The sequence below is a fragment of the Manis javanica genome, unplaced genomic scaffold (assembly GCF_040802235.1).
Source record: "Manis javanica isolate MJ-LG unplaced genomic scaffold, MJ_LKY HiC_scaffold_23, whole genome shotgun sequence".
Classification (NCBI taxonomy): Eukaryota; Metazoa; Chordata; class Mammalia; order Pholidota; family Manidae; genus Manis; species Manis javanica.
In genome coordinates this window covers 1403892-1419479 of record NW_027332169.1, presented here as the reverse complement: position 1 = coordinate 1419479, position 15588 = coordinate 1403892, and the positions used below count along the sequence as shown (strand labels likewise).

At 42.3% G+C, this 15588-nt stretch overlaps 1 long non-coding RNA gene across 2 annotated transcripts in view; it reads left to right on the top strand.

Moving 5' to 3' along the window:
• The window catches only part of LOC140847592 (uncharacterized), a 45764-nt gene extending 30545 nt beyond the window's left edge, over positions 1 to 15219 (top strand). For both annotated transcript variants that reach the window (XR_012127632.1, XR_012127633.1), the window contains one exon: positions 12575 to 15219. This is a non-coding gene — a long non-coding RNA (uncharacterized lncRNA). The remainder of the gene's footprint in view (positions 1 to 12574) is intronic.
• Positions 15220 to 15588: the final 369 nt, after the last annotated feature.

The window sequence follows — 15588 nt, the reverse complement described above, 5'->3', positions numbered from 1 at the left end:
ACCCTTTTCCCTGCATTTCAAACAGTCCACCCCAGTTCTTTTCAGTTTTGTAACTACCAGTACATTCTTGTGTTCTGTGAGTCTGCTGACGTTTTTCTCCTTCAGGTTTTTCTCTCTTCTTATACTCCCCAGACAATTGAAATAATTTGATACTCATATTTGTCTGGCTGGCTTATTTCACTGAGCATTATACCTTTTAGCCCCATGCATGTTGTTGAAAGCGGTACAATTTTTCTTCTTCTTCTGTCTGAATAATGTTCTATTGTGTATATGTACCCCATTTTGTTTAACTATTCATCTCCTTATGGACACATAAGTTGGCTATTGCGAATAGTGCAGTGATAAACATAGGGGTGCATAGGTCTTTTCCAAACTGGGTTGCTGCATTCTTTTTTTTTTTTGTACTCATTTATTCTTTATTATGGTATCATTAGTTTTTTTCTATTTTTATTTTTATGTATATTTTGTTATCATTAATCTACTATTCCACGGAGAACATTATGGTTACTACACCCACCCCCCTTGACCAATCTCGTCCCGGATACTCCATTGCACTCACTGTCCATCAGCGTGTTAAGATACTGTGGAATGACTACTAGTCTTCTCTGTGCTATACAGCCTACCCTGTCCTCCCCCATATTACACATGCTAAACAATGTCCCCTTTCTTTCCCCTTCCCTTATCCCTCCATTCCCACCCTTCCATCCCAGTCCCTTTTCCTTTGATTACTGTTAGTCCATTCTTGGATTCTGTGCGGCTGCAGCCCTTTTGCTCCTTCAGTTTTTCCTTTGTTGTTTTAGTCCCCAGATGGGTGAAATCTTTCATATATATGTGTGTGTCTGTGTGTGTGTGTATATATATATATATATATATATGCACACACACACATACATATACCCATATATATATGTTGGCCAGAACCACTAATGTTTGTTTAGATGATGCAGCTTGCCATGGATGGGCAGTCCCCACCATCTGTGAGTGGACTTTGCAAGAGCCGCAGTGTTGCCTGGTGATCCCATGACATCACAATGGTGCCTATTACCTAGTGACAGAGTATCTATGGTGATTGGAGCAGGTTCCCTCTTCAGAGCTTGGTGCCCTATCGTTGGGTATGTCTGATAGGGAGCAACGGGGTTGTCTTTCTGCATGGAAGGCGTAGTTGGAAATATGAAGGGGCACGGCGGCCAGCAGTGGGCGCTGTAGTGATGTGCAATAAAGAAACAATTGGTTGTGTTGGGGGCGTGGTTGAGAAAGATGGGGGTGTCTTGAATGAGCTGTAACCAAGAGTAGGAGAACTGGAAGAGGGGGGGGGATAAGAAGATGAAGAGTTGCTGTCAAGAGTTTGCATAATGACTTTTTTGGAATGTCCTCTATCTGATGCAACTTAAGAGATCTAGGAATGAGAGGGAACATACTTTCAAGAGATATGAAGGTGACCGTGCAGGTGCGAGGACCCCTCATAGTAATCTGAGGCTGTGACTCCGGCGGCCCATCAAGAGTCCCAGGGATCTGGAATTGATAAGGAGAATGAGCTGTTGGGATATTTTATGAAATGGTTGGAGGTGTAATACTGTGGGTACTGGGAGTTACCCATATAGTGAATGGCGCAAGACCAGTAGGGACATCCCCCGTAGGTGTCTGGCCATCGCCTGCAACAGGCTTGTTTTTGGTCATAGAGGAAGCAGAGGTAGGGAGAATAAAGGCAGCTGCTAGTGAACACTTCGGTGGAGGGAGGAGAGTGGAGGTATAAAGGCTCGGAGCAGCGTTTCAGAGGGCAGTCTGATGTGGCAATGAGGGCGGTAATTTTTGTTTGATGCTGTGTGTAAGTCTGTCTGACTTTGAATTGCCATACAAAGGAGGCTGGGTTGGCGGGGAAGACAATAGGAATGAGGAAAAAAGCGAGAGAGCAGTAAAGGAGGAAATAGTCATGATTCGGGTATGGATGGCAAAGGGGGTGAATGGGATTTTGGAGGAAAGAGGACAGTAAGGTCAGGAGTCTGGAGGGAGGGAGAGTCTGTAAACTTTTGTAGGTGAAGAAATCTTTTAGGTGATGTGGGGACAGAATGGTAAGGGGCTCCGTGAATGTCAGTTTATGAGCTTCCTTCTGCGAGAGCTGTTCAGTGGCTAATGCCCATAGGCAGGGGGCCCATCCCCGAACTGTGGGGTCTAATTGCTTGGAGAGATAAGCTACTGGGGCAAAGGATGGATGATAATACTGGCCTAGGACTCCTAGAGCTTGACTGGACCTCTCATGAATGTATAATGAGAAGGGCTTCAACAAATCAGGAAGATGGAGAGCTGGGGCTTCCACAAGGGCTTGACGGAGCTTAATGAAGGAGTGTCGGGGTGAGGATGATAATGGTTCTTCAGGGGGGGCCCTTGCTGAGGTCGTATAGGGGTCTTGCCAACAGGGAGAAGTTAGGGATCCATGCGCTAAAATACCCAGCCAGGCCTAGAAAGGAAAGGATTTCTGTCTTGGTTTTGGGAACGGGCAGGTCAGAGAGGAGCCATTTTTTGTCTAAGGTAATGTACTTTCTTTGTTGAGATAGGAGGAATCTGAAGTAAGTGACAGAAGGGGAAGAGATTTGAGCTTTGACGGGGGATACCCGGTAACTACTGGAAGCTAGAAGGTTAAGTAGGGAGGCAGTGTCAAGTTGAGACTGTTCCCACGAGGGACTGCAGAGTAGAAGATCGTCCACGTATTGTAATAAGGTGGACTCGGAGTGATCATGATGAAACTGTTTGAGGTCCTGAGCTAGGACCTTTCCAAAAATATGGGGAGTATCTCAGAAGACTTGTGGCAAAACTGTCCAAGTGAGATGTTCAGAATGTCTTGTGTATGCGTCCGTCCAGGTGAAGGCGAAAAAATCATGGGAGGAGGGGTCCAGAGGGATAGAAAAAATGCATCCTTGAGATCTAGAACTGAGAAGTGGGATGCTGAGGCAGGGATCTGCGATAAAAGGGTGTATGGATTTGGAACTAAGGGATGGACAGGGACAACGGCCATGTTGATGAGGCAAAGGTCTTGGACAAGGCGGAAAGATCCATTGGTTTTTTTTTTAACAGCTAATATGGGGGTATTAAATGGGGAGTGAGTGGGTCTGAGGTAAGTTTTGTTTAAGAGATCTTGAATGATGGGTTGGAGGCTTATGAATGCTGAAGTTGTTAGGGGGTATTGGGCCTGACAGATATAATGAGAGGGGTCACGAAGGCAGAGGAGGTGAGATGGGGGAGGATATGGTGGGGGAGGAAGGGAGAAGGGCTGTTGTAGGAGAAGGGGGAGTGAATGGGTGGCTTCTGCAGGGGTGGAGGCGGCGGTGACTGCAGTGGTGGTGGAGGAAGGGGAAGGGGCTGTTGTAGGAGAGGAGGGGGAAGGGGGTGGGCGAGAGGCTTCTGCGGGAGAGATGGCTTGCAGGCTAGGAGAACTTGGGGGGAGGTGGGGGGAGGAGGAGGCCACAGCTGCGAAGGGGGTGGGAGGAGGAGGTGGGGGAAGGGAGTGAATGGGAGGCTTCTGCGGGGGAGACGGCTTGCAGGCTAGGAGAACTTGGGGGGAGGCGGAGGCAGTGGTGGCAAGGGGGGTGGGAGGAAGAGGGGGGAGTGAACGGGAGGCTTCTGCGGGGAGATGGCTGGCAGGCTAGGAGAACTTGGGGGGAGGCGGGGGAAGGAGGAGGCGGAAAGCTTCGATATAGGGAATCTCCTTCCATTATTTCAGGTGCTGGCAGTAGTTAAAGAGATTGCGAGTGATGTTAGGATCAAGAGTTTCCCCCTGCGGGCCATTGGTTGTTATTGTCTAGGCGGTATGTTGGCCAATCTTGGGAGCAGTATTTACGGAGAAATTTTGGTTTTATATCAGGTGTCAGGGAGAGGGTAGCTAGATACTTGAGCAGGCATTCAAGAGGTGAATCTTTAGGGAGGGAGGAGGAGGCTCCCATGGCTAAAGGACAGAGAAGGAGACAAACAGGGGAAGATGAACAGAGATCCTTGGATGGGGAGCAGACCGCAAGGAGACAAAGGGCGTCTCCGATGATCCCTGGTGGTCTGCGGAAACTTGTATACGAGTCGGAATTTCTTAGGAAGTGTGGGTGTCACCCAGACTTCTCTAAGAAGGCAGAGTGCTGGAGTCACGAGGTACCTAGTACTAGGAATTTTTGGCGGAAGGAACGGAAGGAGGAGGGGGGCGGAATGGAGCATTCCTATCCGCAAAGAAGTCACCTCGTTTATGGCTGCTGGAGGAGGGGCCTGAGGGTCCGACACAGCAGTGAAGGCCTAAGGCGGGGAGAGCAAAGGAGTCACCTCGTTTATGACTGTTGGAGGAGGGGCCTGAGGGTCGGCTGCAGCCATGAAGGCCTAAGGCGGGGAGAGCAAAGGAGTCACCAGGTATTTACCCATTGATATGGAGATGAACTTCTCTCAACCCCTGAGGAATGATGCAAATGAACTAAAGCCATACTTCTCTCCACTCTTGAGTGCCTGTTGATATGCAAATGTACTAAAGCCAGGTGAGATATTCTGGAAATATTACAATTTTACCCACAGGCCACCCTTCCAGAAATCTCACCTTACAATTTACTCATTCCCCCTCTTCCAACCAAACTAATGACATACAATAAAATCATGATAATCCTCAAGCCAGAGGACTCATCCTATACAGATTAAGTAAATGTACTTTACAGCACAATCCTTTACCAAGCACAAAATATGTTTCTCCACTTGTTTACTCATTGCTAACAGCCATGCTAGATTGCTCACAAAACTTTTACCAAACATTAGTCAAAGTCAATCCTCTCTTTAAGATTTTTTTTCTTGACAACAGCAATACGATCATGATAATTCTCCAGACAGAGGATTCAGCAAGGTTCAAAGTCCCATGCAGATTAAGTCCAAAGTTTGTCCATTCCAGCCATCACGTGGCAGCTGCAGTCAGGGTACACATCCAGGACACAAGGACTGTAGAAGTAAATTGTGGGGGGCCACTTTGCTGTTTCTCCAGGACACATGAGGACAGCTTCCAGGCCTTTTCCCCAAAGTGCCAGAAGAGCCAGCCATTGCTGGTCCATGCGTCGAAATGCCAGGGCCATGTCCACTTGATTCCTAATTGCTGCACCCATCCTTGCAATGCACATCTAATAAAGTAGGTACCTTACTCGCTCTCAATCACTGGCGACGGGCCATAGGCTGCAAAGAGATGCTTTAGGTCCTTCTTGGTGGTTTGCTGATCTGCACAATGTGCAGGGCACTTCTTCCAGGCTCAGCTGACTTCTTCAAAGGTCAATGGCAAGCCCCACCAATGGGCAACAAGCCCATATTGTCTTTGTCCCTGTGTGCAGCAAACGCTGATGTAGCTATTGGCCCACATCAGTGGCAGGCTTTCCTTCTAGCCAGCACACCTGGGGCAATGCATCTGCTTCATCATTCCCTGGGGATGCCAAAAGCAAATGGCCAGTCACATGATATACAGTAGATGTCTGTGCCACACCACTCCATGGCCTTTGGGTCCAGTCTCTCAGTTATCCCTTGATGGGATAGGTGTTTATTATCTTGGTCGGAGCTTTTCTGGCAATGGGCTCTGGGGTACATAGCAGCCAGTTGCTTCTCTAGCAAGATGTACTGGACCTCTGCTCCTTTCCACAGTTGTGACCAGGCTCCAGTCGGCAGCAGAAGCAGCAGCAGTAGCCTTAGGCTCGGGCAATGGGCTGGGGTCGGCGCTTCCATGACCACACGAGTGTAGACACACTTCCCTTGGTGCGAGCGCCACTTCTTCCCATCATTTCTAGGGGCAGCCCTTCCAAAGGTCCTACCCATTGTAACAGATATTGGGTTCAGAGGAATCCTGCTAACTGCACCAAATGTTAAGTCCAGGGAGAGGACATACAAGGGCAAAATGCCTCTAAAAACTGAAATCAGTCAAAGGGAGAAATAAAGTTTAAAACCCATTTATTGCTTACAAACTGTAGTCCAGGCCCTTCTCTCTTTCCTGCTGCAGCAGAAACAAAACTGCCGACGCCCCCTTCACCTCTCAGGTACAATAAGCCCTCTGTTGCCCAGGTAATTACCCACTAATATGTAGATTAACTTCTCTCCACCCCTGGGGAATGATGCAAATGCACTGAAGCTGTTGGTGCCCTCCCTGCCTCTGTCCTGCAGATAAGGGAGGGGACATGATGAGATATCAAAGATCTGAAAGGGCCAGCCAGAGGACTCAAGGCATAACAGTGCAAGAGTAATGCCGAAAAGGCACTCCTCATATTTATTGAGCAAATGAACCCAAACATCCAAAGAATTCTGAGTAGGGGTTTCAACACATGACCAACACACAATCATTATCTGACCTTGAGTCCAGCCCTAGGGCGTGATGCTCCTCAAAGACACCAAAACCATGTGAGGGTGGTCATGAGTTGTAGGAACTGTTTTGTCTTTACTCATTCTGTTACTGATCATGCATCAGGAGTTGTAGGAGAAACAATCAGGTCATACGTATTTGTACATATGATCCCTATATCACTTGATTTATGTGTTAAACCCATTAATCCCACAAAAGCCATACTTCTCTCCACCCTTGAACACCTGTTGATATGCAGATGAACTAAAGCCAGGTGAGATATTCTGGAAATATTAAAATTTTACCCACAACATCATTTAAAATTTATCTTTATCTTTAATTGCCAAGAAAAGGACCTGGTTAGGTTATGAATCAGTAATACAAGCTCCTGATGCTGTTCTTTATCACTGTAAGGGACATTTCTTAAAAATTATGTTTGTGATTATTTAAATCCAAGGATTGAGAAGAAGATGAGGAGTGTCCTTTGCAGATATTATACTCCCGTTGGAAATAAAGATGTAAATAACACTGACATTGGCATTCAGATAGTAAGGATTTTGGGGTTCAAAATGAGTCATAAGTCAAAGATAACTTGGCTAAGTTCAGTGCAGCCCAACCCAAAGAATGCTTTCATTCCTTTTTTTATTGAAATAAAGTTGACATACAGTCATATTTCTTTCAGATGTACAACAAAGTGATTCTATAATTATATGTATTACTGGATGCTGACCACCATAAGTGTAGTTACCCTCTGTTACCAAACCAAGATATTACAATAGTATTGGTTGTATTCTTAATCTTATCTTCTTAAGAATGATAAAGTGGTTGAGTCAATGGGCTCAACACCCTTTCTGCTAATCAACATTAGAAGAAATCCAGTCAGGGATACACTAAGACTAAGACAGGAGTGTATATGTGTACATGTAGGCAGGAGAAGTTACTAAAAATGGTGAGTTCTGAACACAGTCTTGAGCTACTGAAGTTAGTGTTATTTTCTTTCATTTAGTCAATCATATTTTTTAGTTTGTAGCACCTTAAAGGCACTATTCTAAGTTCTGAAGACACATTGGTGATTAAGACAAACAGTCCCTCACTCATGACACTTAAATTCTCTCCCACTTGGAAACACATCCCAAGACAGACTCAAGATTTATCCTCTGGCTTTTCATGGGAGACACATTATGTGGACCTGAGGATCAAAGCCATAGTCCTAAGTCATCATTACTGTTTCATCCACTGTAGGCCACATATATCCCAAGGTAAAACAAGCCCCAAGTAGAAGTCTTCAACCCTGGAGCCAAGGCAGTGGTGGTGGAAGGCAAGGATTGGGTGAAGGGTGCAAATTCCTTTTTTTTTCTTTAATTCCATGCATCAAATACATACAACTTTCCCTTTAATTTAAGGGTCTGATAGTAGAGAGGGCTTAATTTGAGCATGGGCTTTGAGAATTTTGGAATAGGCCTTTTATGAACCACTGCAATTGGCTTAGGAGCCATCCCGACTCAGTCTGGCAATAGGAGTGGCAATTATTTACTCCTTAAGGACTTGCAGGTAAAAAGTTTTCCCAATGCAGATCCAGCTTGCTTTGAGTGAAGACTTTCTTTTTCATCAAATTTCAGTGAGTTTATTGCACATGTATTTGTTAGTACCTGTTTTGGGACAGGCTCTGTTCTGGTTTCTGAGCATATGGTGTTGAAGCAGAAAGACAGTCATGAGACTTATGGTAACTAAATAAAGATAGGATTAAACAAGTAAATTTAAAATTTATTATTTGATCCCAGCAATGCCATTGGCTCTGAAGGGTGCTGAGTGTGTAAGTGATAAAGCAAACTGACTTGTTCTGGGGATCAGGAAAGCCCTCTTATTTGGCTAGAAATAGGTGAATAGGAATTGGCAGGGAAAAAAGGAGGACAGTTTTAGGCAGAAATAAGAGAGTGAGGAAAGAGTGGCAGATGTGTGTGTGAAGAATGGAATAACAGAAAAACACATTTGTTTAAAGCCTGGACCGTGAGGAAGACAGTGCTGCCAGATGAGGAAGGAGATAGGCAGGCCTCATAGTACTATGGACCTCAAAGACGAGGGTGAGGAGTTCAGAAAGTCTGTTAACAGAGACAAGAAGCATTTTAAGCTGGCCATGAGTAAGATTAGATTAGCATTCTTTGAAGATCACTGCAACTGCCACATGGAAGTGGTTTGAAGGGAAGCTGATGTGAAGTACAAGAACTGTCAGGGAAATAGTACAATTGTTCAGCAAGGAATGATGAGGGCTGGGATTCAGGTGGTGTGAATAGGTATAAATTTTAAACACCCTTCCTTGCAAAGAATTCTAGGATAGGTCAGCCATCTAAATTTTCCCCACAGAACTTTCTGCTCTACCAGAGGGCAACAACATGGGTTCACACTGGGGCTGGTGTGTCAGCTGCATTCATGGTACAGCATAACTGTACGTGTATGCTATCAAACACAGGTCCTTTTGCAGAATCAAGATATGCAACAGAGCTAATGCCCATTTTATGGAACTTGGACACAAGAGTATTGTTTCAGGTGACCAGAGCAGCTTCCAGCTATTGCAGATTTGTGTTTAGGATAGTTTGGTCATAGCTCTGATTTATTGGATGTTGAGCCCTTAATCGGGATGCTCTTCCAAAAATGGCATTTTTCCTGTGGGGAATATGATTACCTTCATGACAGTCTGATTTATGGACAACTTTTCAGGAATACCCATTGATTCTAGTGGTCAGCACCAACCCTGTTCTAGGTCAACTGTGTGCTAGATATAGGGTATACAAAGATGTCTTCAAGAAGGAGTTCACAACCCAAGAAGGTCAGGCTCATTTCTAGCTGGAAAAACCCAAACTTATACTCCATCTAACCAGATTTCTTAATGATCACTGCCATCATGTTTTCTCACACCACCCCTTTCAGCTGGCCCTTTATCCTGTCCAGACTGACATCATCCGTAGTCACAATTCCATAGAGATCCAGGCCAAAGGGCCAGAAAGCAAAAACAAAGGAAACCATTTATTCATGGATTGCATTCTAATATCTTCCTAGGCCATGGTTTATGTATCCAAGTATTTTCCACAAAAGACCTAGTATCTCAGAAATATGCCAAAGCAAAGCTTTTTTTAACTGTTTATTTCCATAAAAAAATTCTCAGACTTGAAAGTGCGGCCCTTCATTAATAAAATGTGATACTTATTAACTCCCTGATGTAATGAAAAATGCAGTGTTTGGAGATGGGAGCATGTGTGCAGATTATTTATCACTGAAGTAGCTTCCAAAGCTGGATTTCCAAGCATGAGCCATATAAATAGAAGCTCAGAAAACCTCTTGTGAGTGACCTGGCCTTTTTGCTATCACCTCTCCTGAGCTAACAAGATAAATACTTTGCTTCTTTTAGAGGAAACACTTCAAAGGCAAAAATAGCTCTTCCAAGAAATCATTTCTAAAAGCTACTGCCTTTGAGGAGGCTACACATGGCTCTCTAATGAAGCAATAGCTTACTGTTTTTCTTCCTCTTGCTAAACTATTTCCTCTTGCTTGTTCTTTTATGTTTTTTTTTAATTTGTTTATTTTTCTGAGGCTTTGGTGAACACAGCTAGAGCATAAAACTCTTCAAAGTCCACTATATCTACCAGGAAACTGACTCTGTGATTTTGTGAAGAAGCAACCAGAAGTACTGTGAGCAGTGGTCCCGACTGGCTCCAGAGAGATGTTGTTTAGAGGTTTCCTGCACAGAACCCAGCTGTGTTCTAGTCCCTGACTTTTGTGAGTTTACTCTGACAAAAGTGTAGCCTCATGCATCAGAAATGGCATCAATACCCTAAAACCTTGTTTATCCTCATGTGTATGTAAGTGGATGTATGATGAGAAAGACAGAGAGAGACAGATATCCAGGTAATAGTGGTTCCCACAGTAATTGGTAGTAATAAAAATGTTAATATTAATAATAATAGTAGTCATATTAATAACAATGAGTAATAAAACTATAATGCATTGAGTACTTGCTTGTACAGATAATGAACTAAAGTGTTGATATTTATTATCTACCTCAATCCTCGTAACTCCAGAAGATTGATTATATTAGTCAGAATAAGCAGGTGAAACAGCAATAATAAATTAACTCTAAAATCAGTGGTTAACAAAGGTTAAGATTTATTCCTTACTTGTATCTGTTGTGATTTCCTTGGCCATTATACTCCAACAGTGGTAAAGTGATCTGAGTAGTTTCCTCCTGCCATTCTCCATCCCTTAAGTTCTTTGGTCATCTACCTGTGTAGATGGAAACAAGTATGAAGAACACATATGTCCTCTTGTCAGTATCAGACCAGAATTGGCATGTTTTAATTCCCCTCACAAACTATCGACTAGAAACAATCCCATGACCCACACAAACTGCAAACGAGGGGAGCATATGCACTACTTTGTGAGCACCACTGTCTTGTCCATTTGATAACACTATTATCATCATTTAACAGACAGAGAATGAGAGACTTTGAGAGGTTAAGTGTCTCAAAAATAGTAAGAGTCAGGGCCAAGGTTGGACCGAGATCAGGGATGCTGAACCTTGTTCATATTCTTTCAGGATAATTAGACTCACTCATTCATTCATCCCACAAACATTTGACAAGCATCCATTATATACAAAGAACTGTGCTGGGCTCTGACAACACCACAGTGAGTAAGTCAGATGAGGTTCAAGGTAAATACGTGTGGGGCTAAAACATACATATTTTCTTTCTATTCAAAAGACATTTCTTGAGCATTTCCTGGGTAGTTGTACAAGACACTATATTGAGGAGATCATAATAAAATCAAATGTAGATCCTGGCCTGAAGACTTGATGATCTATTAAGGTAAACTGGATATCAAAACTCTGTATACTCAACATTGATATCATGCTTTGCTTGATCATAAGGAGGAACATACCAATTACTGTGGGAACCAATAGCAGGCAGAAGACTAGAAGTGTTTTCATGGTACAGATGTAATAAAACAGGGTAACGGGAAGTGTTTGTTCAAACAGAGGTAGCAAGATCTCCATGCATGTGGAAGAGAAATGTATGTATAGACCAGTGTGAATAGGGTCTGAGCTAAAAAGCTAGACATCAGGCGACATGGACAAAGCAGTTCAGCAAATGGTCAGGACTCTGCTGTCATGAAATAATATGTGAATACTAGCTTGGCTTATTCCTTACTGTGTGGCCTTGGACAAGCCCATTAACACTCTGAGTTTCAATTTCTCATTATATTAAAATAGGGATAAATTTAGAACCACCTCATAGGATTGCTGAGAATATTAAATCAGATAATGTTTCTAAAGTCTGGCATGTAGAAATCCAATTCTGTGCCATGCCTAATGCCTTATACTCAGGTGGACTGACTCACAAGGGTCATTATGGTCATTTTCCAATCCACTGTGCTACATCCAGAATGTCCATTTCCTTCAAAAGCCCCACATTTGTATTGAGTGAATCACAGAATGTGCTCTTGGCTTGGGGTGGGAAGTTTCGGTGATGGCTAGTCAGGTAAGTTCTGTAGTTCTGTCTTTCAAGATTCTCTTTGCTAAGACTGATTAAAAGCTATGATTCTTACATTCTTGTTTTGAATGGCTCAAAGGTAACATTGATCTCTTTAGGATGGTTGTGGTAGGGATGCTTCCCTTAGAAACTAAACTGTCAGAGATGGAGGAGCCAATGTGGCTTTTTAGAGAAATTTTGACTCAAGGGATATTCTTAAATTCTTTTGAATTAAGTACTTCACTAGTTGTTTTCCCAACTAGAAAGAGCCTCTAGCTTGTAAGCAAAAAAGCATTAAATACTGTATTAGTTATTACAGAGACCCTTCATGTTTTTAACTAGAAGAAATGATTAATATTTATTCCTTGCCTCAGGATTATGATGTTCATCAGATCCTGGGTCTTGAGGGAAAACTGCCCCATCACTTGGCAATGGTAACACTCGTTACTGTTAATGGACTTGCAGGGAAGCACACTCCCTCTCAAACTGCCTCAATCTATTCTGGAACTGGAGCCACTACTGTGAGTTTTAGCTACTCAGCAGAGCAGGGAAAGCCTAACTTTTCAGAAAAGTATTTTAAGCACTTTCTGCTAGCTTCCTTGTTAGGTAAGGTATCAAGGTAATTTAAGTCCCTTTTGTGATCTAAAGCCTCTGCTTGCTGGCTTATTGCTTTTTAATACTTTAATACTAGTGGCTTCTGGTTTTATAATACTTTATATTTATTTTACAGACTTCTAGATTTGCTGAGATGACTCAACTAAAGAAGTGCAAACTGATTAGCAACATATGACGGAAGGGGAGCTTCCTCCTTGTCTCCTGCCTTAACGTTCTCAAGAATGTTCAGAAGCCTGGGTAGCTCAGCATCCCTGACCTCCCCTCTGCTTTTGGTAAAGGCACAGATTTTGGACTCAGCAGAATTCAGAACAGACTCTGTGTGGTGCCACACTCATGGGTGAGCACATGGTATGTGCTTCTGAAGCCTCTACTGAATGAGTGAATGTCCACAGGACATACTCAGGAAACTGGAAGAAAGCATTTTGTGGATAATTCTCAATTCACCAGGTACGCCATTGTTTTACCCAATGCTTTGCAGTAGTTCCATCTTTAACCAGGGTACTTTTTTTTGCAGCTGTTATAAACAAATATAAATTCTGCTTGTGAATATAACCTATGAAATTACTTATATGAGATGTGAGAGATAGCTATATATCTAAAATGTACAACTATCTATTTCTTTATCTATACATATTCCCATAACCATATTTGGGGTTCCTCAAATGAAATCAGGCGTATGTAACCATTTCTGGCCAGCTAGCTTACAGAGATGATAACAAAAGAAATGGGACAATGGATGGAATGGGACTTTGAATAAATCTCTTCAAGATATAAGGAATTATTGAGACTGAAAGAGGATAGTTGTTTTTTCAGGTGACAGAGGGTAGTATTTTGCCAGGTGACAGAGGGTAGTGTTTTGCCATGCCTGATGGAACGCTTTCAAGTGAAATGTTTTCATTTCCATCAGCACATTTTAGTGCTGTATATTAAAGTAGGACGTGTGTGGTTATATGCATAATTAAAAGGTAATAAAAAAGCTACTTCACAGTATTCTAATTCAGAATGTGACAGATGAGAACTTAATTGTTCACTCTGTGATGGTTGCACTCACTGTCCACTTAACAGAAGGTGACTCACGTGGAGACTTTCTCATCAGGGCCTTGAAGGGCTTCTGTTATAATCTCCATTCTCTTGTTTCTAATGCTGCTGCTGTTCCAAGGTGGTGACAATCCATTTAAGTGTCAAGGAGAAATTAGAATCCTTTCACAGTGCTGGATTGTACTGCTGGCCCCTTGAGCCGAGCACAGTCCATCTAATTGCATGTCCTTATTGAGTTCCTCGGGATGTATGTGGCACTGATTTTAAAGACTGAAGGGGAGGAGGACTGAGAAGCCTACAGTCTGGCTAGACTGATAAGCCTTTCACACAGAGGCAATTAAGGAACAAGATAGTACATGCATGGTTTAACAGCTTCCAAAATGTATTGTTTGTGCATCTACTGTGCATTTATTCTAATCTTACTTGTATTAACTGTGTCAATATCTGTTACTGCCACTTGTGTGTAAATTCTTGAGGGGAAAGAACAATTACATATGTCATGTCACTCTCAATAAAAGTCCTTCAGTGGGATTTCTTTCTTAGGTCATGACAGAGTTTGGGCACCAAACTCACTGTCCTATGACAAACAATTAGGGCTGTGGAAAATGGATCAAAAAACTGTTTACAGGCATTGGTAAATAGTGTAAGATTATGACTTGAGATAGAAAAGAGAAAAATGAGGTGAGACCTATATTCCTTTTTGCCTGGAGTAATTTTCTGAATTGTGCAGAGAGGGGAAATCCAAGCAGAATCAATGTGGTCATACTGAGTTGATTGAATTTCAAAGAGAATTAAACAACTGAAATTTTCAGAGAAGAGAACCATAGAAGAGGAAGTTACACAAAGAAAGAGCTCAAGATTGCATGGGGCTTTCCTGAGTCTTTGGTGAATAGTGATTTATGTATGTCATGAAATTGGGCTAAGAGCAACTATCAATAAACTCTAAACTGAACTTTGAATTCCTGAGACTTTTGAATTCCTGGGAGATGACTGAATGAGTCAGAGTAATGAGTCTTTATTGAATACTCATTCTGTAGAGCCCCCAGAAGAGTCAAAGCAGTCCTAGGGTAAAGGCCATTCTAGATGTTCACCAACAAAACCAACCATGAAAAGATCAAACTGATCTACAAGAAATGTCAAAACCAATATTAGTACTCTTTAAAGGATAATAACAAAATCCAGGCATTCACCAATGTGATTTTCACAATACTTGTATCTAATCAGAAATTACTAGAAGTGCAAAGAATCAGTGTAACCTATAAACACAAGAAAAAAATTAATCAACAGAAACAAGTTTAGAAATGACAGAGATGCTGGACTTAGGAGACAAGAGAGAAGGCCAGAAAAAAATACCCCATAATATTGACCCAAAGCCCCAGCTGCTGCCCTCTGGACCCACCTCTCTGCTTGCACTGAGACTGTGTTTCTTAGGGCTTCTCTAAGCCAATGACTGAACATGGCAGAGGATTTAAGGTAAGCCCATTCCCCCAATGGGAGATATTGAAGATTTGCTTATCTGTCTGGTTGAACTCTTCTTGGTACTACTCAGCTGTCTAAGATTTTTCTACCCCATCCCCTTCCTCCCCTCTCTCTATGATAGTTGTCAGATCTGCCCCATGGTTTGAAGTCTCTCTCTGCCTTTTCATGCCTTCTCCCCTTTATCCTTCATAGGCATTTTCACCAATAAATGCCTTTTATTTCTATTCCTGTGTCAATATTTGCTTTTTGGAAGACTTCAGCTAAAAATGTCAAAGGACAGAGCTTCAAAATTCATGAAGAAAAACATGACAGAAATGAAAAAGAAATGCATATGGCAGAATATATATTCTTTTAAAGTATACATAAAATATTTACCAAGTCCAATCATATATCGGTCCATTGAGTGAGTCTTAATACATTTGTAAGGCTCAAAATTATATAACATATTCACCCTTGATTCAGTAAAATTAAATTACAAGTCAATAATAAAAGGATAATTGAAAAACCTCCATGTACTTGAAAATTAAATGATTAAAATAATTATAAGTAACCAATGAGTCAAACAGGAATTTTAAAGCAGAGTTGGAAAATATTTTGCATTGAATAATTAAT